General features: G+C 42.7%; 1 long non-coding RNA gene across 2 annotated transcripts in view; it reads right to left on the bottom strand.

Annotated features, from left to right (window-relative positions):
* Positions 1 to 23,677, bottom strand: part of LOC128332143 (uncharacterized) — a 111,136-nt gene extending 87,459 nt beyond the window's left edge. For both annotated transcript variants that reach the window (XR_008310572.1, XR_008310573.1), the window contains exon 1: positions 23,575 to 23,677. This is a non-coding gene — a long non-coding RNA (uncharacterized LOC128332143). The remainder of the gene's footprint in view (positions 1 to 23,574) is intronic.
* Positions 23,678 to 24,233: the final 556 nt, after the last annotated feature.

Here is a 24,233-nt window from a genome sequence, read left to right as displayed (position 1 = left end):
TGAAGTAAACTGTTTTTCATTGATCGTCTGATGTATAGAGCTCAACCAGTCTATCTATGGTGTAAGCAAATTAAAGCCTTAAGCCTATATAGGAAGGCTGCATAATCTTGTGCAGAAAAATCGATTGCTTGGTATCCTCATGGGATACAAATCATTGGGGTTGTTTCCCCCTGTTTTTCTGATAAAGGAACACTTTCAATTTCTTTTGAAGAAGTTAATTAGTAGTAGAGTTTGGGGATTTTTTAAATCATATTTTGTCCTCAACTACATCTAGTTCAGTGCCTAGGAAGAAAAACAACAGCCTTTCTTTATAATGGAAAGCTGCACTTTGCTACTCTTTAACCAATATGGTGCAATGGATTCTTTGTTAGCGATTTAAAAGTGGAGTTCACTTGAAGAACTGATCTGAACATTATCTATTTTGGATTGGATTGTGTTTGACAACCGGTATCCTGTTTTTAGCTGGATAGAGCTCCGATTTAAGGCGGATGGGAGGCAGGACCCACCCCCATCTTTTAGATAGAATATAATTATTCCTCAGAAGTATATATAGCTTTGGTTATTATGAGGTGTAGAAAGTAACCACGCTAATAAATCACACAGACCAGGCCCCAAAGAACTTCTTTAGGCATGCCTGATGGTTTGAGCATGCCATGTGAGGTTTTTGAGCCAACTGTGATGTGTCATGAGTTCTGTTCACTCATCATTATAACTTTGGACACTATATCCACATGCAGCATCCATGGAAATGTGACAGCAAAGCCTCCCCGCCACCCCACGCCAATACTTTCCTTAATCACCACCACCCTTTGGTGGGATAAGCATTTGCCTGCAGAGACAACTCTGGACTCAGCAAGAGATCTTCCTTGTCACTGTTTGTTTGTTTGTTGCATTTCTATGCTTTCCTCTATGACATTAAGAGGTCCTTACAGAAAACTAGATGGAGAACATGGGGTGCCCTTTGGCTCACATACCACACAAGGTAGCCCAGGCTAGGGATGTGCATGAAATGTGATTCAAGTAGCAAATCACATCACATCCCCTGCACCTTTAACAGGGAGGAGAGCAAGTCCACATCTGTTCCTCCGCTGCTTGCCACCACAGGAAGTTCAGTGGCACTCCCCTCAGCTATAATCGTGCACCGGTGGAGCATCTCAAAGCCTTGCACCTACTTTTATAAGAGAATTTTCTAGAAGTAACAGGAGAGGTAGCATAACACTGAGTGTTTTCCCAGCTCAAATATCTCTTTACCTTTGGGATTGAGACAAGAATGTTTCCACCACTTTTGACAATATAACCAGTTAATTAAGATTAAGACATTTGAGTACACTGACCATTGTCAATTCACAAGACCTATGTCCACTGGCACTTGACAAAGAAGTATCTTGGAACAGAGGTCACCGGGTCACCAGAGTGTGTGGACTTCTTCTTCACTCATATTTTCACCTTATGGACTGCATTGCTCTATTTTGATATATAGTTTGTGGACTCTATTATTTGTGTTCATTTCTGCTATAGATTCCATTGTTTTTTGTTGGCAAAACAATTCTATCTATATTCATCAACTGATCCATACAGAATACATATTCTAACATAGATACTCTCTATCATATTGTGGTTACTCTTTTCCTCCCCATTGGATAGTTTTGTGGGGGATCTTTTTGGTTTTTGGTTCCATTGATCCATCTAGCTCAGTATTGTCTACACCAGGGATTCTCAATGTTGGGTCCCCAGATGTTATTGGACTTCAGCTCCCATAATCCCCAGCCTCAGGGGCCTTTAGTTGGGGATTGTGGGAGTTGAAGTCCAATAATATCTGGGGACCCAACTGAGAATCCCTGGTCTACACTGACCGGCAGCGGCTTCTCCAAGGTTTCAGGCAGAAGTCTTTCCCAACCCTACCTGGAGATGCTAGGGATTGAACATGGGAACTTCTGCAAGCAAAGTGCAGAAGTTCTTCCACTGAGCTATGGCCTCATCCCTATTAGCATGTGTATCATGTGAGCCTGTGTTCTGAATCATAGGAAGGAGCTTTTCTAAAGTACAAAGTCTGTCTCTGCAGAAAAATGCTAAACGCATGGAGTGTGGGATGGTGACTTAAGGGTGTGTTGGCACAGCAACAGAGCTTTCTAGCACTCTCCAATAGACACTGTACTTAGGGAATGGTGGCTGACATCCAGACTAATGCTATCTTGGTGCTATTGGAGAGGGGCAATTTTCATCACTCTGAACCTCTTTCTGAAGCCCACGGTGCCTCCTGAAATATGCCGTTGAGGGTCAGGCAACCCTCAGGGACATATATTTGAGAGGCAGAGTGGGTTTCAGAGGAAAGTGTTCATCTGGATGTCAGCCAAAGTCTGTGGTTTGAAGAATGAGTGAACAAGCCTATGGAGTGGTGCTATTCAAGAAATACAAACCCCAACGCTCCATTGGATGCATGGCAGTAGTTATGTGGTGCTTTGGAGTTTGACCACTGCTTTTTGACTTCTACTCTTTGACAGAGAAAAATTTCTCTCTGTCCACTCTCTCCACTCTATGCATAATTTTATACAACTTGATCATGTCTCCCCTTAGTTGCCTCTTTTCCAAGATAAAGAGTCCCAGATGCTATAGCCTATCCTCATAAGGAAGGTGCTCGAGGCCCCTGATCATCTTGGTTGCCCTCTTCTGCACCTTTTCCAGTTCTACAATATCCTTCTTAAGATACAGTGACCAAAACTGTACACAGTACTCCAGATGTGGCCGCACCATAGATTTGTACAAGGGCATAATAATATTAGAATTTTTATTTTCAATCCCCTTCCTAATGATCCCCAGCATGGAACTGCCTTTTTCACAGCTGCCGTGCACTGTCGACACTTTCAATGAGCTGTCCACCACAACCCCAAGATCTCTCTCCTGGTCAGTCAATGACAGCTCAGAATCCATCAGCGTATATGTGAAGTTGGGTTTTTTTGCCCCAATATGCATCACTTTACAATTCCTTACATTGAACCGCATTTGCCATTTTTTTGCCCACTCCCCCAGTTTGGAGAGATCTTTATGGAACTCCTCACAATCTTTTTGTTGGAAATTCTCTGTGGTGAGAGAATCCCTTTCTCATTATAGCAGAGTGCACAGAGGCACAACACAGCGGATTTAGTTAGGCATGCATGAATGCTGAGAGTAAAGTAACTTGGAGCCAATTCATAGTTTCCAATCAATATATAAGGCATTTATTAAGGAACTCCATTCTAGATAGGAAAGTGAGGAGTTAGGATCTCTAATCTATCTATCTAGCTGGATGCAGATGGATTCTGCATCTTCTCTGCACATATGGTGCAGGGAGAGAGGCTTTCCATGTTGCAAGGTAGAAGGGCAGGTAGGGAAGAGAGAGAGAGGAAGGAAGTTAGTCCCTAAGAGTAGCAATCTACATTTCAAAGGAATAGTGTCAGAGCAGTGGAGAAGGGATGACCAATGTCTTGACCCTCTAGCCCTCTGACTTACTAGTCTGTCCTCCACTGTCTGAGACAAGAGACAGCGCAAACACCCTTTAACTTCCAACACTTTTGTGGATTTCACTACAGTTTAGTGTCATCGGCAAATTTGGCCACTTTGCTGGTCATCCAACTTCTAGATCATTTCTGAAGAAGTTAAAGAGTACTGGTCCCAGTACCGATCCCTGGAGGACTCCACTTCCTGCTTTCCTCCATTGTGAAAACTGTCAATTTATTCCTATACTCTGTTCCCTCTCCTTCAACCAGTTACTGATCCACAGAAGAACCTGTCCCTTTATCCCATCTGATAACTTTACTCAAGAGCTTTTGGTGGTGAACTTTGTCAAAAGCTTTTTGGATGTTCAAGTATACTATGTCAACCAGATCAACTTTATCCCTCTCTCACAACACTAGAACCAGGAGTCATCCCATTAAACTGAAGGTTGGGAAATTTAGAACCCAAGAGGAGGTACTTTTTCACACAGCACATAATTAATCTATGGAATTCCTTGCCATGGGATGTGGTGATGGCCAGCAGCCTGGATGGCTTTAAAAGGGGCTTAGACAAATTCATGGAGGAGGGGTCTATCAATGGCTACTAGTCTGGTGGCTATGGGCCACCTCCAGTCTCAGAGGCACAATGCCTCTCAATACCGGTTGCAGGGGAGCAACAGCAGGAGAGAGGGTTGTACATACCTCTTGCCTGTGGGTTCCCCGGAGGCATTTTGTGGACCACTATGTGAAACAGGATGCTGGACTAGATGTGCCTGATCCAGCAGGGCTGTTCTCATGTAATTATATCCAAGAGCAGGCCTTTGAATTTTACTGTGACTCTTGTCTGCCTTACTGAAACCTTTCCCCTTCTGTTGAACTTTGAAATGACACTCCTGGTCTTATGGTAAAAACTTAGTATTGATTCACACATAGGCATCATTCAGTACCTTATCACTCACTCAGTGACTTCTCATTTGATAACTTTTACAAACTGCTTGCATTGAAAAGGTCTGCACTGGAGGTGATGTCAGGTGCTATGAAAGGTCTGCCTGTGTTTGATTGGTGACAGATGTTTTGCAAGTCGTCACTTGACGTGTCACTGAGTGATGAACATGCATGTGTGAACTCAGGGCCAGTGAACAGTTTATGCTGTGGAAATGTGAAAACATCTTGGCACCCTACTCAAAAACTCAACGGTTGTGCCTCAGAGTATTGACCTAAGGGAGATGGAATCAGACTGGATGATGCCCCACTGGGTGATTGCATAGAGAAGAGTGAGTGTGTGCAGCTCCTCACTGCTCACCCAGCAGGGTGTCCCTGTCCCATCCCATGTGGCAGACAAATAAGCCACAGGATTGGTGGCATTTCCTAGAATCAGATTTTAATGTTAACAGAATTTTTGGAGAGCTTCTAGTCCAACTTGCTACTCTGTGCTGGAAAATGTCACAGCAACCCTCACACATGGTGGCTGCCTGGTGTTTGGCTGTCCTGTTGCTGCATGCGTGGGTGGGCTTGGGGGTGGCATAGGTGGCTGGGAAGGGGCTGGGCACAGTCACTCCTCTCCGTGCAATGGGCTGGCATATCATCCCATCCAGTCTTCACATTACAGCAACACAATTATATGCATTATTATGACAGGGCGCAATAGTTCCTTCACTGCACCTGGTGCAGCAAGCATCATCACAGAGTCAGACAGTTTGGAATGTGAGTGTATGCAGCAGGCCTGGGATTTGTCGCTCAATGCATAACCTCAGCACAGAAACGTAAAGGGCTTTCACATACTTGGAAACACAGCTGGCAATAAATATCCCTAAGGCCTGCTTCACACATGGATGTTTATATCTTGATGATCTGCATGTGTGAATGAATCGTCACAGATCTAACATGACAGACAGAATTTTCAGCATCTTAAACACATCCTGTTTATTCCATCCAGCGGAATACTCCGCTGAAGTATTCTTCAGCAGAGTCAGTTTCAGCAGTCTCTCCCTGTGCCCTGGATTTCCTGTGTCAACTTATTTAGATTGTGGGCAGGGGGTGTCTTCTATTTTAATATTGTACAGTACCTAGTAGTTATTAAATACTTGAGAAATGAATAAATGCAAATAAAAAAACAGCAATGATGGTTAGCGCTGCCTATAATCAAATTCTGAAAAATCAAGTGGTAGGAACTCAAGTACATAGGAACATAAGAACATAGGAAGCTGCCATATACTGAGTCAGACCATTGGTCTATCTAGCTCAGTATTGTCTTCACAGACTGGCAGCGATTTCTCCAATGTTGCAGATAGGAATCTCTCTCAGCCCTATCTTGGAGAAGCCAAGGAGGGAACTTGGAACCTTCTGCTCTTCCCAGAGCCGCTCCATCCCCTGAGGGGAATATCTTGCCGTGCTCACACATAAAGTCTCCCATTCATATGCAACCAGGGTAGACCCTGCTTCGCTATGGGAACAAGTCATGCTTGCTGCCACAAGACCAGCTCTCCTCTGTATTGATTAATGAGTACATGCATGTGTAAAAAATCCCATTGGGGATAATTACTCAAAGTAGTCCCATCAAAATCAAAAGGACCAGTTGGCATTGCCAACTGAACTGGGGGCACCCCAGTATGCAATTTAAGCAAAGCAAGCCTGATTTGAGTGGACTGCTTTGCCATTGAAAGCTGGGCAGGGATGGTGGTGATAATAGTGTAAAGTTCTTACCAGCCTGGCCTGCCTGCCAGTGCTAACTCCTCCCACCCCCGTACAGCCCAGCATGCAGCAATCCCTCTTTTGCGAGCCACTCGCATGGTTCCAGTGCAGTTCCTGCCACCGTGGATGCACAGAGGCCGGAACTGTGCCATCGCCACACAGGTGGCTTGCTAAAGAGGAATCATTGCATGCTTGGGTGGTGCTGAGGAGGTGGTCCTTTAAGTTTCAATGGCCTTACTTTGGGTAGTTTTGCTCATTGTGCCAGTCATTATCTGTAATTTTCACAAATACAAACTTTTGCTCCATTGTGTTTGCTCCAGTGCTAGATCTTTTACAAACTCATACAAATATGTATTGAAACCAATAAAGGTTGTATTCAGTGTGGGGCTCTGATGGTCAGCAGTCTAGAAGACTGTATTATGAAATGATATATTAGCTAAGGGTAGCAGAATCTTGTTAGTGCCTTTGTGGATCTTGTTCTGCATTTTATAGTAAACTAGAGCCATCTACAGGTAAGAAAGTTTTGTAAAGCATTTCCTACTATGTCATGCAGAAGTCAGCAGCAGCTGCTGCAATAATAAACGGGCCCACCATGCTGAAAACTAAAAAGCGGAAATAAGAAGTATATATTTAATTAAATTCCCTGATCTCTTTCTCCTCCATTTAACTTGGACTCCCAAATTAAAACATTCTATTAGAATCTTCCATTGCAACCAATCTTTGAGCCTTCCTCTAAAAAAAAGCATGCAGTTTGTACCCCCCCCCCACACCAATTCCCATTGATATCCATGAAGTTCATGGCTCAACACTGGATTCCAGATTGCAACCACTAGCATTATTAGGTGATAAAAAGTGAACTTACACTTCAGTAACGATGCTAAGTTCAAACTGCTGGATGCTGCCTACTGCAGACCAGAAAACTGTTCTATTGGTGTATTGGTCCTAGAGCACCACAAATGTCTCATATCATTCAACCCGGCATCAGTGGAATAACTGAAGTATATAGAACCGGGCTGGTTCAGAGTTTGATTGCAAACTGAACTTGGGGCACCCCAGTACACAATTTAAGCAAAGCAAGCCTGATTTGAGTGGACTGCTTTGGCATCGAAAGCTGGGCAGGAATGGTGGTGAGAGTAATACTGTAAAGTTCTTACCAGCCTGGCCTGGCTGCCAGTGCTAACTCCTCCCACCCCCGTACAGCCCAAGCATGCAGCAATCCCTCTTTTGCAAGCCACTCCCATGGTTCCAGTGCAGTTCCTGCCACCGTGGATGCACAGAGGCCGGAATTGTGCCATCGCCACACAGGTGGCTTACTAAAGAGGAATCACTGCATGCTTGGGTGGTGCTGAGGAGGGGGAACGGCACTGCCAGCAGCCACGCCAGACAAGTAAGAACTTTAAACTACTTATCTCACTGCCCCCCACCCCGGCCACCCTTTAGTGGATTCTAGCACCCTTTTACTTGTAAAGGGGAATCCTCACCAGATTCCCCTTTAAAAGTATAGCTGCTCGAACTGCTGAATCGGTTCTGTCAAATGGACCAGATCGGCTGGTCAGTTCGACCGAACTGGCTCGGTGACAAGAGGTTCCGTTCGAATTCAATCCAAATCCAAACTGAAGGGCCAGTTTTGGTTTGTGCACACCCCTAGTGAGATCAACATTACTCTGCAGAAAACACATCCTGTTCCCCAATGTTTCCTGTCCCCAATGGCAAGAAAAAAGGAAGAACTCCTTGGGGGGGGGAGTACTGCAGTGCATCTCATTAGGGAGGGGCTGGAATTTAGTGACAGAATGTCTTTTCCATGCTGAAGGTCCTCAGTCCAAACCCTAGCACCTCCAAGTTGGGCTGAGAAAGACCTTGTCCAAAAAGCCTTGGAGAGCTACTGCCAAGCTACTGTGTGGACAACACTGAGTGATGTTGACCAGTGGTTTGACTCAGTGTAAGGCAGTGGTTGGATTTGATAATGGTTGTAATTGAATTAAAAATAACTGAGTTGCATTAAATGCACCCTGAAGTTTTATACATACCACCTTGTATGTGTAGTCAATGATATAGAGTTATCCTGCAAGCAGTATAGCTTTGAGCTTTAACATTAATTTCATTGATGTAGAAAGGAAATGTTCAGCTTGTGGCCATCTTGTCCAGATTCAGCGGCAAAACCATTTTTACAGGAGCCTGACAGTCCTGACAACTGATGTGGACACTTGGGGGAAGCCAACAACCTGGATGGCCTTAAGAGGGGTTTGGATAAGTTGATGGAGGAGAGGTCTATCAACGGCTACTAGTCAGAGGGCTATAGGCCACCTCCAGCTTCAGGGGCAAGATGCCTCTGAATACCAGTTGCAGGGGAGTAACGGCAGGAGAGAGGAAATGCCCTCAACTCCTGCCAGTAGGCTTCCAGCAGCATCTGGTGGGCCACTGTGTGAAACAGGATGCTGGACTAGATGGGCCTTAGGCCTGATCCAGCACGGCTGTTCTTATGTGTTTACATTTTCATGTGTAGTCCCCCATACACACACACACACACACACACACACACACACACACACACTATATATATATAATAGATAGATAGATAGATAGATAGATAGATAGATAGATAGATAGATAGATAGATATGATATGATATGATATGATATCTTTGAGGGTTTTGTTCAGAATGCTCTATCCATTCCTGAGTACACGTACCTTGAAATATATTCTATTTTCTGGGCTTTTCAGATACAACCTTAAAAAGCTTGGTCAGACTTAGAGATTTTCAATTCCTAAGGACTGAATGAGTTCTAAAATGCCTCCAAATACTCTTTTCTTAATTGATAATTAAATTTATTTGCTTAAGTCATCAATCAAAATCTTAGGCAATTAAAAATGTTGGCACTCAATCGATTTTAACTGTGTTCTGCCATTGCACTTGCCTTTGCAAATCAGGTACATTTTAGTCTATGCACTGAGATAAGTTCCGGTGAATTTAAGACTTCCACTTATGTAGGCTTGATCCTGTTAAGCAATGTATTTCTTGCTCATTTAAACTGGGTTGCCCAGCTCCTTCCACCATATTTATCAGTCCATTATGAAATCCCAACACATGGATGGAATCCACCAAGCAATCCTATATAGCTCACTCGGTGAAACAAGGTATGCAAGATGAATATGTTTTCACAGGCTTTTACTTAATACTGGTTCCTATACTGTGTGAGAGGAAGTAACTGTGTATTAGCACCACCTAGTGGTCTTAGGGGAAATAGTGAATTGTATTACCCAATATCCATAGTTATATGATTTTCAAACCCTGAATTCTTAATTCAAACACACACACATACACATACACACACACACAGTGCACTTCAAGGGACACTTTAATCCTATTGAGAAAGAAAGCCAATTTTGAGAAATCCAGGTCAGTATAGTGAATAAACTATTAGTTGAACGAGGCATTTAGTATCAATGTTCTTGTGCAGACTCCATCATCCATCAGTCCAAATCCAGTCTTATATTGCTCGCTTGCTGTGTTCTTATTCAGTTTGCAAAGTCCTATTCAAAACTTCTTTGCCCTTTCCCTAATCACTTTTCCCACCTGAATCTCTTCATGAGCAAATCAGCACTTAAATAAAGTGTCCAAATCCTAACATTTAAAAGCCTTGGAAAGGTAGAAAAAGGTATAAATATTTACAGGAGCTATTCTCTTATACAGTCCATGATGAACGATGTTCATTTGGTCCATTTGCTGTTGAGATCATCAAGACATGCAACAAACAAGGATACTCTCTTCCAACAAATGGTGAGGCAACATATTTTTAATTTAAAATTGCAACTACATTGGAGCTTGATCCAAATTAGGACCATGGTGCAGAGGTAGGGTGGGTTTTACCCTTTACCTCTGTGCCATTTTCTCATTGAAAATCCCCTCAAAGGTGCCATTGTGACAAATAGCACCTTTAGAGGCTCATAGAAGCTTTGGGGGGATTTTCAGCAGAGAGAATGTGCAGAAGTAAAGTGATCAAGATGCCCTACCTACATACCATGATCCTAATATGGATTGGGCCCCACGCTATTTTCAGTTTTTTTAAAACCCAACTAGACAACAATGTATAGTTTGGCCCTGAAGATCAAACTAAAAATGCATGATCACATTTCTGTCATATTAATTATTATTATTATTATTATTATTATTATTATTATTCACCACCTAATCAGCTGTTGTAAAAAGATCGCACAGACTGACTACAAACAAAGGCATGACAAGGTAGCAGGGATGATACACTGGAACATCTGCAAAAAATACAAGCTACCTGTAGCCAAAAATTGGTGGGACCATACAATTGAAAAAGTTGAAGAAAATGAAGATGTAAAAATATTATGGGATTTCCGACGACAAACATCTGCCACACAATACATCAGATATAACTGTAGTCGAGAAGAAAGAAAAAGAAGTTAAAATAATCGACATAGCAATACCAGGGGATAACAGAATAGAAGAAAAAGAAATAGAAAAAAATCACCAAATACAAAGATCTACAAATTGAAATTGAAAGGCTGTGGCAGAAAAAGACCCAAATAATCCCAGTGGTCATTGGCGCCCTGGGTGCAGTTCCAAAAGACCTTGAAGAGCACCTCAACACCATAGGGGCCACAGAAATCACCATCAGCCAATTGCAAAAAGCAGCTTTACTGGGAACAGCCTATATTTTGCGACGATATCTATAATAACCAACAGTATTGATGATAAAATTCAGCCATCCCAGGTCCTTGGGAAGGACTCGATGTCTGGATAAAACAAACCAGTCAATAACACCTGTCTGACTGTGTAAACAAGAAATAATAATTCAATTTCTATACCGCCCTTCCAAAAATGGCTCAGGGCGGTTTACAAAGAGAAATAATAAATGAATAAGATGGGTCCCTGTCTGCAAAGGGCTCACAATCTAAAAAGAAACGTAAGATAGACACCAGCAACAGTCACTGGAGGTACTGTGCTGGGGGTGGATAGGGCCAGTTACTCTCCCCCTGCTAAATAAAGAGAATCACCACATTAAAAAGCACCTCTTTGCCAAGTTAGCAGGGGTTTATTATTATTGTATTTGCCCAGGGGGCCCAATCCAGACCACAGTGGATCTTGACTGCAGGTTAACCCTTCACCATCTTCTTGACAAAAAATGCCCCCCCACTAGTATTAGCCCCAAGAGGGAAATGACTATTTATGCCTTTATATGGATCCCCCCCCCCAGAGCAAATTGCTGCAAATAGTTGGAGCATATCTTCACTGAGAAAATGGTGCAAGGAAAGGGTTAAACCTCCCACTGCATATAGAGTCAAGTCTTCGTCTGCAGCCTGGCAGAACTCAAGCTAACTTCTCAGCTCAGGGCACTAGTTCTAAAACCAGCCTTGAAGCACAGGACTGCATATATACGGTAAAGTGTGCTGTCGAGTCGATTTCGACTCCTAGTGCCCACAGAGCCCTGTGGGGTTTTTTGGTAGAATACAGGAGGGGTTTACCATTGCCTCCTCCCACACAGTATGAGATGATGCCTTTCAGCACCTTCCTATATCGCTGCTGCCCGATATAGTACCAGCGGGGATTCGAACCAGCAACCTTCTGCTTGTTAGTCAAGCATTTCCCCGCTGTGCCACTTAAGGTAGTCGTGTATAAATAATACATAGCATTCTTATAGCACTGGAATGGCACTATTTCACATTTTGCACTTGCCCGAAAGACCAGCCGCTGTTGCCGATGGAAATGATGAACAATCACCCTAGAAGGAAAGGGGGAAATGTTTTCTTTATGAAGCTCCATCGAAACTTTTCATTATCTTTTCGTTCTCAAGCAAAACTAATCAGGAGAAACCACAAAAAGAGAGGCCCTGTGCAGTCTGGTCCCTCCTCTAAAAACGTTACCCAAAGTGATGGAACATGAAACTAAATAAAGATGTTTACTGACAGACTAATAAACAAATGGGCCCATTTCGAAGTAACCTTGATGAATGGAGCATCCAGGTGTTTTCAATAATGGCAATAAGCACTACAACTCAAAGTATTTCTGATTCAAGTATAATGCATTATTAGGCCATTAGAGGCTGAGTATGGAGGGCCATTTGTGCTCAGGCCTATCAATAATGCTGCTTCCCAGCTTACATTTAGACCAGGGGAATTAGTCATACTGGTATTCTATTTAATAAAAACCTAAAGAAGACGCATCAAGAATCGCATTACATTTTAACAGGGTTACAGCAGCCCAGGAGGACCACAAGTTTAATTTTCATAAGAGCATTCATTCCTCAATTATGTCAAACATGAAAATGTAAATGGCAAATTTAATGCTAACAATATCCCTCAAAGCACATTGGCAGGTAGCAACCATTATGTTGAGTGAATGCCGGCTGCATAACAAGCAGGCCCAAAAGTAGACAGCAGGGAATGGATTAAATTGTGATGTTGAGCTCCGCTGATTATGGGCACAAGCTGCTGAAGCCGGCACGGGGGGCGGGGGGGGGGGGGGCGGAATCATACAATATGCATGTAGGCAAGGGGTGGGCTCTCTCCCTCTCTCGAAAGTATTTGCTGATGGAGCAAGCAGCATAATTAATTTTGGCTGACTGCAACAGCTGGAGACATTGAATGGGCTTTGCTGAATATCTTAACATAAATAGCATGGTTCTGTTTCAGCCAGAGATCCTTTTTGTTTGTGGCCAATAGCTGTGTTTTGTTTGGGGCTAGCTAATTTAATAACAGCCATCCTTAACATGCATAGTATGTTCATCAACTTGATGTGACCCTTACAACAACCCTGCAAGGTAAATAAATATTATTCTCCCCAGACAAGACAGCCTCCACTGCAATATAAGGCCACCTGGTGAGTTCATGGTAAAGGCAAGAATCAAACTGGGGAAGTCATGATGTCTAGATCTGTCACTTAGCCACTACGCTGTGTTAGATCTCCATCTGTTTTCATCCCAAACATGAGGGCATTTGAATCTTTACCTTCCAAGCCACCCGGAAGTAACAAAAAAACTGCAGATTTCTTCTTCTTCCTGGCTTTGATCAACACTCCCCCTTCATGAAAGCCAGCCCACTCTCAGGCAACAGCTTGAAGGAACTACTAGATTGACAGGAGTGGGTGCCGCCCTCTGGTGGGTGCCCTACCTCATCTGGTGGTGTGCCGGAAGCTGCCATTGCTCATTCCTCCATTGTGAATTCTTTCCGTCCATTGCTTCATTCCTCCATTGCTCATTCCTCCTCCTCCAGCAGCTGCCATTGCTCTTCTTCCCCACTCCCTCCTCCCCCTCCTCACTCCCTGCTGGATCTTTAACAGGAAGTATGGAGGAGAGGAGTGGTGGCCTTGAGCATCTCCACTCTAGGACACCACTCCTCACCCTCACACTTCCTTTTTAAAGTCCCACAATGAGTGGGAAGAGCAGCCGTGGTGGCCGTGATGCCAGAAAGGAGAGGGAGGAGTAGCATGCAGCTCTGGGGAAGGGAAGGAGGCCCATCACTGCACTGCCACAAGCAATGAAGGAGTTTGGGCCAGCCCTGTCAGTGAGGCTTAAGTCTCTTGAGCTAGATCTCAACTAAGGCTTCAGGGACATGCCTTCTGGCTAGCACTTTGCCAAAGCCACATGCTAGTTATCAAAGCCCATTTATATTAGTAAGAATCTTTTCTCAGCATGTCTGGATTACATAGATGGACTCGGCTCACAGTCCCAGTTTGCAGAATCTACTTAGTTTGGGAAAGACACAGAAATCATTCTAGTAAAGCCGTCCTACAGCTAAGGGATGGGGGAGGTGTTCTGATCTATTGGGTCTTACATTCCATTTTCTCTCTACTTTTTTTCATCTGTGTGTGGATTATGTTTTGTTCTGGGCAGCAGTATCAAGGCATTTTGTGCACACTTGCATTCAGAGTGGGACGTTCCTAATTCAACCTGAGCAGGATATATGTTAACTGAGCAGAAATTTAAAAAAACGTATGAGCACGCACATGCCTGCATGCCTTAGAGGGAACACTGCTTACATTGCTTCTAATCTTTTGACATATAGAATGGACTACACACTGGTGGTTCTAAAAAAAAAGAATGTTTTGCACATATTTCTGTAACCACTTGGGGATCTCATTGGCAGTATTGGATTTCATTGTAACAAGATACATATTGGGCTTGCAAAGCAGTCAACAGCTCAGGTCATACATTCATTGGCCATAAAAAATATTTGCTACAGATAGTAGTGCTCTCAGTGCTGTAACAAATTTTTGTGTAATACAGCATTATGGACACCACCCAATAGCCAGTGCATGGCTGTGCAAAATCCTCAACTGCAGCAATAGACTTTGTGCCAAAGAGATATGGTTTGCAGCCACACAAAATCTAATGTGATTCCCAGTTTGGAAATTACACTGGTAATTCCCAAGCTGGCTGTTATAGGAAAGTGTAGTCCCTTACCCCCATAAGAGGTTGTCTGCTGCATCTCTAGCATTGGGTATGACTGGATTATTCAGTCACTCCCATTACAACAGAACAGTTAGTCGTCCTTAGATGAGGCTTCCTGTTGTGTCTTTGAGTCCTTCCAGTCAGAAGATATGCTTGAAACAGTGGTCACATTCAGACATCACAGGAACTGGCTTAGAACTGCAGTTTACGGTTAACGTTCTAAACTGGGGATCACATCACAGACAAGCTCCCATTCCGAGTTTGGGAAACTTCAGAGGCAGGTTAGAGTTTCCCCTCCCACTTTCTGGTGCTCCAAGCTTGGTTCCACCCACTTGCACTGCCATGCTGTGGGTGTGGAGATGCCAGGCTGTGGGCATGGCTTCACAGCCCACAATCCAACTAGACAGGACACTGTGTCCCCCAACTGCTAGTCAGGGCCAGTGTGAATACCTTTTGGTGGGAAAGTATTTGAGACAGCAGTGGACACAAAGTAGATTACATCTTTGCGCACCCTTCTCCCTGCCACACACAAGAAATAAACACACAAAAGGATATAGATTTATTGAAAAAACATGGGGAGCTGTGTGCTGCCAGGGGCAACAGCCCTTTGCTCACAGGGCTTGTATCTACTTGCTTTTTTGATATGGTTGTGAGGGGTGGGAAGGGGGCGGGTTTCTACAGTGTCCAGCACAGACCTACCACTGCCATTGCTGCAAGGATCGCAGACTTCAAGCTGTGCTCCTTGGTTGAGCTGCCGGCCCTTTAATTATAAGAGCAGCCAGACCTGGGCGCTTTCCAGACTAGACCCTACAATGGGGTCAGGACATATCTCGGAAGTGTGCATCCACACTTCCTGTGTCGTGACACCGCAGTCCCTACACGGACAGCAGGGTACCGTTCACATTTCTGATGCCTTGTTTTGAATTTAATTGCTGCAATATGAAGCTAAGACATCGTATATCCAGTGTGAAAAAGTTGCTGTTTTTTCAGGCTGTTAGTTGCTGCGAGACTGCTCCCCCTGCTGTTTACATTTCAAATGACGGAGGCATTTTGCTGCTGATGAGCAGCTAGTCTGGAAAGTGGGCTGGTGTGCCTGTTGGCAAGCAGAGGAAGTAGAGGCATGGCATTCAGTCAGGGAACACACCATGGAGTGCTGGGTAAGCCCTCGAGAGTAACCACTGTTGGTGCTGCTCCAAGCTGGCTTCTTACTGGTCGCATAACCAGTAACCACAATTATAGCGGCGTATGCATGCAGACAACACAACAGCCCTTTCCAACAGAGATTTGGAGCGGTGAAACTGAGGAGTAACTCCAGCTCCAAATTCCAGTTTGGTAAGTAAACTGAACCCTGTGGTTTGGTTGCGAGTCCGTGGTTGCATGCATTCAGACATCGCATGCAACTGGAGTTTCAGGTTTGCCGGTAACCTGTAACTCCAGTTTCGTGCGATGTCTGAATGCAGCCAGTGTCTTGTGCAGAAACAGTGGAGGGGAAAGGTTTAGCTCCAGGCTTCAGGGAGCCCTTGGGAAACTGCTCCCCATGGGCCTCCTTGTATCTGGATTGTTCCTGAATGCAGGCAAAGGGAAAGTTTGAGGAGCACCATCTCACTTAAATGGGGGGGGCACTTTTTGCAGAGGGATATGGGCTATTAGGTTTTACAGTAACAAATTTTAGGGAAGCTCAGTAAAATGAGGGGGGAACTCCTAAAGAACTTACGGGGGATCTGCACCTCTGCCCGAGAAAATCACTCTACCACTATCACACAAAGACTGTGAGCACAGAGATGACCTCAGCGATCAGCAGTGGGGCCTTCTGAGGGCTTTGGGCCCTTCACAACTACCCAACAATGCCAAAGGCCTGATGCCAGCCCTGGCGTCTTGCTTCTCTGAATGCTGGAAATTCATACTTTTCTATATAGTATTTTTTAATATCATATTTTCAAGTGTCAGGGCCAACTAGATGAGATGGGACATCACACTGGTGTGTGTGTGTGTGTATTCCTTTTACAACAGTAGCCAGAGGTATTTGAATTAGGACAGCAGTACGCCTTTTACCCTTGCACTGTTTTCCCACCAATAATTGCTCCCACACAGCTATTTGCCCTCCAAAGTGTCATTGCAATAAATGGCATGTTTTATAGCTGCTTCCCTCACAGACACAAAGAAATCTTATGTAGATCTAACTTCAAGTTTATTCAGAAACAACTCAATTTCCTCCTTTCCCTTTCCCTCCTTTTTCCTTTCTGACTCCACCCCCCCACCCACATTCTCTACAGGATCCCCACTGGGACAAACTTCACAACAACACAACATAAAATATTACTAGATAGAATACAACATCGCACTTTCAGGATAAGGTTGTCGTGCCCATGTCCCCTGGATATCTAGATTTTAAGCATGTTCCGCTAAGCACCCAGTTAGCCCATTGGCTTGCCCGGATTCCCAACTTTTTCATTAAAAAGCTAAGTTCTAGCCCTTGTATAAGTGGACTTAAGGAGCAGAATGTGTGGTCACTATTCTGTTTAGCCACTGGACTTAGAGAAAGGCAGGTGAAGCACAGGAGGTTGGCTGAGAAAGGTTCACAATAAGTAACTCACCACCCCACCCCAAGGAATGTTACCTTTTTTTTGTCAGCAGGGGATCTCTATAGGTCAGTTGAGAGGATAGCTTGATTTTGTTGTAAATCACTGCCTACTTGTGTATTGTAATGTTTAAGGGTTTTGGCTTTATAGAGCAATCCATTATATTCATGCCTACTTAGAAGGAAATACCATTGGTTTCAATCTGATTTTCTCCCAAGTAAGTGTGTATAGGATTGCGGCCTTAACTGAAAAGATGAGCGTATGTTCTATTGCTGCTATTAATATCACAAACTAATGGTAGTCAAACTTATGAAGACTACCATAAGTTTGTGATATTAATAGCAGCAATAGAACATACGCTCAGCTTTTCGATAGATATTATTTTCTATAGATATTATTTTCTATAGATATTATAGCTTTTCTATAGATATTATTATTTTTGTGTGTTTTGATTTTGCTTTAAGCCACCATGAATTCTCCCTGCCCACTACTCTTTTCCAGCCTATACTAGTATTCAAAATCAAAATGAGTATTTTTGATGTTACACTGTATGTACTTATCTCAGGATGTAAATGGTGACTATGACAAGGCTCAAGCATGAAAGCCTTAATCCCTAGTGCCAGTTTTGTAGGGTCAAATGTAGAATTTAGTGGTGATAAAAATGCACTCAGCACTGATCCTCAGCATGAGTTTTGATTTGGTATCTTCACCAATATTTTATGGTATCTTCACCTTCACCAATCAATAGTATATTTAAATTAGAATATTTAAACCAATGAAGAGCATATTTTATTCACCAATAAATTTCTTTACTGTATTCAGGTACTGGAAAGTGGAGTGGGGTGGTAGTATGCAGTTGATGATAGCACTACACACAGCTAGTTCGACAAGGTTAAAAACTAGACTTGAATATTAGAAAGTGTTGAGATATAAATCTTGGTGTTTAATGCTCAGGTAAAAGTTCAGGTAAAGAGATACTCCCTGACTATTGTTGGTAGATATCCTGAGCCAATTTGACAATGCATCAGTTAATTTGCATAGTATGCAAAATTATCTCCAAGCTAATTTGCATAACATGCACATTAGGGCACCCGGATTTGAAGAGCTTGAATGGCAACCCTGTTTCAGGGACACATAGCCACTTGCAGCATTTAGTCAAAAGATACTTTCAGAAATATACCGGAAGTAATTTGAAGGCTCGAGCATGAAATTATGCACTAAGCATATAACATGTTCCAATCAGATAGAGGAAGTTAAGCTTTCCCTTTTAGCAAAGGAAGCATTGCAAATTAGCTAATTTTATTACTTTCATTATATCCCTTATCTTCTGCTAAATGAGTTGCCTCATGGAGAGTGACAGAAAACTCCTTTCTACTGAAAGATGCCAGTTAATAAAAATGTGCTGAGTTCTGACTGAGGAACATTGAAACCCCACAATGGCTCATAACTAGAAAAGGAAAATAGTAAAAGAATGAATTTAATGGATACTACGAACACCCAAATCTTTCCTAAGACAATATCTGATCCTAAGGGACCAAATCTAAGGGCCAAATAGGATTTGCCAATTGTTTTGCCTAGTCACATAATCATCATGTATAATTATAACTCTCAATGTATTAAAAATTATAGCCAGAATCCAGGTAACTGCATATCTAGTTCCATATGCCCAATGGGGCATGTGTTTATTATTTACAGCAACCCAATTCCACCCCCAAAACCATAAGGTAAGGTACTTTTGAAGCTAAGGAAACTTTTCATAGCTGTTTGTGATATTGCACAAATATTATGTTGTAGTAGTAGTGTTTATTATGGTCAAAAGACCCAAAATACAGCAAGAGAACAAGAAACAACAAAAGGATAACAGCAGTTTGATACACCATTAAATACAAAACAACCATTTAAGATACCAATTTCCTCCTATGTTTAATCACAGCTGCTAAGAATTTCGCTACAGCCGGATTTACCTCAGACCTGGAGTCAGATAAAAGAAATTTCACATATACCTGAATTGATCGACCAGGTTGTGATATTAATAACAGGCAAATAAGATTTTGTCTCAAATCAACATAAAATCCACAGACCAAAAGTACATGTTCCACAGTCTCTATTTCTAAATTATTGCATGGACAGAATCTTTGCGTGAATGGTATACCCTGGAATCTCCCTAATAACACCTGCAAGGGGAAAGCATTTAAACGGGCCTTTGCAAAAGCAACCTGATGAAAACTATTAAGATTAATTAAGTATGAAGCCATACACCAATTATTCTGATAGTTAATATCCAAATGGGATAAGGAGCAGGACAGACTAAGTTTACCAATCAATTATTGAGAGGTAATATCCCAAAGTCTTTGTTTAATTAAAGAGAAGGCTGAAGTGTGTCCCATCAAAAACAAATGGTCAGGAGACAGACCAATTTGACTAATTTTCCAGGATACAGCTTTAAACCATGAGCTAATAAAAGAATCCTCAAAAAGATGGCAGAGTAACCCCAAACTGTTTTGAAACACATAAATGCTAAACCAGAGTTTAATTGCGGCTAATCATGCTTTGGTTTCCAATGGACATTGCCCCATCTCTAATAGGGCCGCAGCATTTGATACTGGGCAATGTTAACAGAGCTCATTAAAAATGGGCCTGAATATTACAAAGTCCGTAAAATGCTGCATTTATCCATACAAACACTCCATATAAAAACTGTGAGGGCAACTTAGTACCAAATGTTTTAATTGTGGCTGGAATGTAGCATCTGCCGTTAGAATGAAAAATACACAGAAGCACAAAGAAAATGGCATCTGACTTCTGTACAGCAGAGCGACAATGCATTGACCAGAATAAAGAATGGTGAAACAGCAAACCAAGATATCTAAAACATCTAACTTGCTCAATCAGGTGACCACAAACTAGCCATTTGTAGCATTTGAATCTTCCCTTGAAAACCGGGATCTTTGATTTATCCCAGTTTATTACTAGAGAGTTTTGCCTAGAAAATGCAACAAAAGGCGTTTAAGGCCCAATCTAGAACAAGACAGTAAAACTGCATCATCAGCCATAAAGTAACAAAAATACTTTCCTATGACCAAGAAAATGAAAATGGCCCTCAACACAATTCAAAGATGACTCCAAATCATTAAGATAAATATTAAATAATGTTGGGGCCAATATACAACCCCATCATACTCCCCTGTCCATAGAAATATCATTAGTGAGAAAACCCTCGCTATCACATCTTATTTGTGGTCTTTGTATAAAGCTTTTATAAGGAAAGCTAAACACTTATCAGGCAGTAGCTCATCAAGTTTTTGCCAAAGATGGTGGAACTTTTCCATCTTTCCCTGAAGAAACTTTTCATAGCCATTTGTGATATTGCACAAATTTTATGACATTGTGGGTCAACTGTCCAAAGTCTTACTGGGTGTGTTTAAAATAGCTCTTTAGATCTCAGCTAACATTTCTATAATAATGAACAGAAGACAAAAAAGTCATTCACATGACCAAAATGCCTGGGGCAAGGGAGGGTTGGAGAGAATGTAGGATTATACCTACCTTCCTCCACATGACTAAGAACTTGCCTGAGCTCTACCACGGACCCACATGATTGGATCAGCAGAGATAATTTTACAGGGATCTGGAGAAAGAAGTCCTCCAGTATTCCATGATGCATTGCACAGGCAGTGGAGAGTCTGCCTGTGTCAATGCAGCAGCTCCCATTTTCCGGGTCACTCTATAGGCGGCACTATGTTTCTGGAAGCAACCCGGGCTGTCGTGAACTGCTGCAGACAGCTCCGATTGCTCACACAATTGGGGCTGTGAGGTAAGATGGTGCTTTCACCCTCTTACCTTGGTCAAAGCCAAGGCAAACTGCCAGGGTAGCTCAGCTCTAGAGCAGCAGGGTAGGAGTGAGTCCCAAGGCTCCACAAGAGCCTATCTAGGCAGGTTTCCCCACTCCTGCCCTGCTGTGGCTGGTCATGAGAACAACCTTAACATCTAGTAAACCAAAGGGTTACTGTGATGGTTGCTAAGATTTAAACCTAAATCTGCAATTAGCTATACATTAAGTTTGGTAGTTAAATAATTTAAACACACACACACACACACACACACACACACACACACACCTCATTCCACACATTATCTCCTAACTGGATTTCTTTTATGCCATTTGCCTTATCCAGCTATTGAGTCTGGTGAAGGGAAGACTCACTTAAAGGAAAGGCAAAAAGGACTGATAGAGACTTGGCTAGCTAAGGATCTTCCACAAGGACAACCTGCAAAAAGAGTAGCCCTCTACATGAGCATCAAGCTTTTGAGTTCTCCAGAGTTCTTCATCAGGCTGGATGTTGAACAAAGCAAAAGGTGGGAGGGACTAAAAGTAAAGTGTCCTGTCAAGTCAATTTCGACTCCTGGCATCCACAGAGCCCTGTGGTTGTCTTTGGTAGACTACGGGAGGGGTTTACCATTGCCATCTCCCACACAGTATGAGGTGATGCCTTTCAGCATCTTCCTATATCACTGCTGCCCAATATGGGTGTTTCCAGGGATTCAAACCGGCAACCTCTGGCTTACTAGTCAAGCCATTTCCCCGCTGTGCCACTAGACATGTTGTAATAGTCCAGAAGTCTGCAGTTTATAATAATCAAAAGATGGAGTGCAGGAGGAGTTACATGGACTTAGCCTTTAATTTAATTTTAATTAGCCTTTAATTTCAGGAGCCACCCAGGGCTACTGGGACACAGAAATAATGGCCTCCCATTTTTCAAAAATATAAAAAGCCCCTTGTAATGCAGAGAGCAGCAGTAAAGAGAACTGTTGTAGTCTTTATATTAGCAAAGCTGGAGATTCATTTTAGTTGATGAAATAGATAGAGAGTCAGCAGAAGCCAAATGGGTAGTATTACCTAGCAACTGGAGGGTGTTTAATCTGCCAAAATTAAAGTTCTATCTTTAGAAGATTTCCCATCCCAGCTCTATAGAGGGACATGAGAAATGGATGCAGATGATAGTTTACCAAGTTGTAGTTTGCCACAATGCACATATACCCACTTGGTAAGCCAATATTCTGTATCATTTACAGAACTCATTAACCTCCTCTTCAAGATCCTGCTAGCTTAAGAGTGATGCCTGCAGACTAGTTTGTCTCTGGTCTTGATATCTTAAAAACACTTCCCGTGTTACAAAATTTCTCACACAGAATACATAACTTTCTAGTAATTAACAGGAAATGCTAATTGTGTAGATTGTAATATACATACACTCAAGTCTTCCCAGAATAGATATTAGGGCAGGGGAATCATTTGTCATGCTATTGCTAATACAGAGATTTCATATTAATTCTTACATGGAAGTGTGTAGGAATTTTGTAGCATGAGGAGAGCCTTTCAATTATCACAAATTACTCAGTGGATTAGGTAAGGTTGTGCTGTCAAGTCAGTGTCGACTCCTGGTGACCACAGAGCCATGTGGTTTTCTTGGTAGAATACAGGAGGGGTTTCTCCCACACAGTATGAGATGATGCCTTTCAGCACCTTCCTATATTGCTGCTGCCCGATATAGGAGTTTCCCATATTCTAGGAAACACACCAGCAGGGATTAGAACCAACAGCCTCCTCCTCTCTAGGCAGGTTACTTCCCCGTTGCATCATTAGGTGGCTGCTACTCAGCGGAAGTCCTGTTGAAATTAATATGACAAGCTGGCCATGACTAACTTGTCCTAATATTTCAATGGGACTTCCATTCAGTAATTTAGTCAGGATGTCAGCAATCAAAACCAGAGTATGGTCTAAGAGCACACAATGGGAATGGGGATGGGGCCATAGCTCAGCGGTAGGGGAACTGCCTTGTTTGCAGAAGTCCTAGGTTCAATCCCGGGTATCTCCAGGTAGGACTGGGGAAAGCTCCTGCCTGGAATCTTGGAGAGTCACTGCCAGTCAGTGTAGACAATGAGCTAGATCAGGGATTCTCAGTGTTGGGTCCCCAGATGTTGCTGGACTTCAACTCCCATAATCCCCAACCAAATGCCACTGGGGCTGGCGATTATGGGAGCTGTAGTCCAATAACATCTGGCGACCCAATGTTGAGAATCCCTGAGCTAGATGGACCAATGGCCTGACTCAGTATAAGGCAGCTTCTGATGTTGCTATGTTCTCTTGAGTCTTCTCACTCAAGAGAAGCTTCAGCCATAACAAAAGGGATAATAGGTCACCTTCTCCTTTCTGTTCAAGAGAATGCTTCATGAAGAGATGTGTAGAAACTAGGCCTGTTCACACAATCATCAAAATCAAAGTAGAAGGCATTGTATCCTGTTTTGTCTAATCGTGTGAATTCACAAAATCCCTCCAACCATGTTGCTCAAAGCAGGGTAGCTCAGCTTTTGTACCCTGCTCTTAACCAAGACAGGAGGAGAAGAGAGCTCTTGTACCTTGCTTTTCGGGCCATGTGGATGCACGTATTCTATCAGCAACAGGCCTGGAAACAGTAGAGCTGTAGCTACAGGGGCTGTTCTATGTGAATGTGCCACTCTGTAAAGCACACTCTATGGTCCTAGAGTTGCAAAATCTTCAGCAGGGCTGGGCCCAGCTCTTGTTCCTTTGTAGCCAATCAGAGGAAAGCTGCTAATGTAATAAGGCTTTCCAGTCTACTGGCAGTTTAAAACAAATAACCAGGTCCAACTATTTTGTTAATAACATAAAATGTTTCATTTCCTGATAACTACATACAAATATATTCAGTTTACATTACTGAAATCAAATACATTTTTAAGGCTTCTTATGAGATAAAGCAGAGATAAACATATTCTCTGCTTACAGGCCCTGGTTACAGGCCCCACAAATGCAAGGTACAGATAGGAAGAGTACTGCTGTACTTATGTTCAGCTTAAATGTGTGAATAACCGCACCTGTGTACAGATCTGTCCTGTGTATAGTGTGCACTTATAAGAGTGTTCAGCATAAAGTCTGAATAGGGCTAATCCCTGTCTAACATGATTCTGTTCTAAACCTTCTCAGCTTATGGTTGTACTTCAGAGAAATCCTCTCTCTTCTCTTAAGTAGTCAGGCTTCCCAATGTTTGCATAATCAT

This window comes from Hemicordylus capensis, chromosome 6 (assembly GCF_027244095.1).
Source record: "Hemicordylus capensis ecotype Gifberg chromosome 6, rHemCap1.1.pri, whole genome shotgun sequence".
NCBI classification, from domain to species: domain Eukaryota; kingdom Metazoa; phylum Chordata; class Lepidosauria; order Squamata; family Cordylidae; genus Hemicordylus; species Hemicordylus capensis.
Note: the sequence above shows the minus strand (reverse complement) of the source record. Positions and strands in the feature narration are given on the sequence as shown.